We start from the raw sequence: 1,975 nt of genomic DNA, 5'->3' as shown, positions 1-1,975 counted from the left end.
ACTCAGGAATATATATTTAAACAACCAAAGGGCACATTCTGCAAGCCTGCCTCCTGGCTGCCAGTACACAAATTGTCTCTTTCCATGAGTCTAGAGCATTCAGCTGCTCTATTTCTCCACGTCCTCATTCTGCCTCCAACTCTGTAGCTGTTGTTTCTCTGGATAGGGCCCCACATTCCATTCATGCTCTTCTTCCTTGATGGTCCTAGGATCCTCTGTTCCTGGACTGTACATTTAACTACTCCCCCCGTTTAGTTATAAAACTTTTACCTTTATAGTTGTGACGGTCACAATTAGTCCTGATAACAATTATGTACTACTGAATCATAAGAATCTTTTCCCCGCCCCACAAAAAAAATTTTTTTAAAGACTCTTAGTTCCATCTCCTTTCACCAGACCTCTCTAAACAAGATGAAAACTGTCCAGTGGGGACTCTACCTTCTCCCACACATTCTGAAACTAAACTCCTTCTTGAAAATTTATAAGTCAGTCACTTTGTTCCTTTATGTTGTTGTTGTTGTTGTTATGTGCCATCGAGTCAGTACCGACTCATAGTGACCTTATGCACAGCAGAACAAAACACTGCCCGATCCTGGGCCAACCTCACTACTGTTGCCACACTTGAGTCCAGCGATGCTGCCACTTGGCCAATCCATCTCGTTCAGGGTCTTCCTCTTTTTTCTGACCCTCCTTTATAGCCACCTTATTTTAGGTAGCCACTGTCTAAGTTGCCCAACCCTATCAACCCTGTACTTGTATAGGGTTTTTGAGGAACTACTAGGGGGTCTGAAATGATGACCTTGCAGTTAGCAGTCCGGTGTTGTCCTATAGTACTATACCTTTTAATTAAAGTTTAAACAGTATATAAACTAAACAAAGATAGTGGTCTCAGATGATAGACACCTTCACTTCGTACCCAGTATACAGGCAGCATTTGCCCAGTACAGAGACCAATTGAATCACTTGACTCAAAGTCATAGTTTTCATTAAATATTATAGCAAACAAAGAAAATCATCACAAAATAATGATTAGTGGTAGGCCAATTCATCACTTTCACAGGCAGGACTACAGAAATGGGAAAAGACCATGATTGAGATATGTCCATACTTGCAGATTGAAAAGGGTTACAGAATCAGTTTGAGGGTTTTTAATTACTTGGTTATATGGTGGTTGAGATGTGACTCAGGATCATGTAACCCTGATTCATATCTACTAGGATCTCAACCTTTAACTGAAATTACAAAACATTTGTCTGGTGGGATATTTTTGATAAATGCCCAGTGTCATATTTACCTAGTGCAGCTATAACAGAAATACCACAAGTGGGTGGTTGTAATGAACAGACATTTCTTATCTCACATTTTAAGAAGCAGTCTAAATTCAGAGTGTTGGTGGACACACTCCAGTCCTGGTTCTTCTTTCTTGATGGTAGTTTTACTGCTGCTGCTGTTGCTGTTGTTGTTGTTGTTAAGTGTTTTCAAGTACATTCTGACTCACAGCAACCCCATATAGGGTTCTAAGGAGTGGCTGGTGGGTTTGAACCACCAACATTGTGATTAACAGTCCTGTGCTTAGCCTACAGAGCCACATCAGACTCCAATGGTGGTAGGAGGTCCCTGTAATCTCTGTTCGCTTCTCTCTCTTAGAATTGATGCTTTTGAGTTATGGTGTTGGAGAAGAATATTGAAAGTGCCATGGGCTGCCAAAAGAACCAACAGATCTGAGTTGGAAGAAGTGCAGCCAGAGTGCTCCCTGGAGGCCAGGATGGCAAACTTCATCTCTCATACCTCGGACATATTGTCAGGAGGGACCAGTCACTGGAAAAAGATACAATATTTGGTAAGGTGGAAGGTGAGAGAAAAAGTGGAAAACTCCCAGCGAGATGGATTGGCAAAGTAGCAGCATCGATGGGCTCAAGTGTGGCAACAATTATGAGGTTGGCCCAAGACCAGGCAGTGTTTCATTCTGTTGTAC

This window comes from Chrysochloris asiatica, unplaced genomic scaffold (genome assembly GCF_000296735.1).
Source record: "Chrysochloris asiatica unplaced genomic scaffold, ChrAsi1.0 scaffold00228, whole genome shotgun sequence".
NCBI lineage: Eukaryota > Metazoa > Chordata > Mammalia > Afrosoricida > Chrysochloridae > Chrysochloris > Chrysochloris asiatica.
This window is presented reverse-complemented; position numbering follows the sequence as displayed.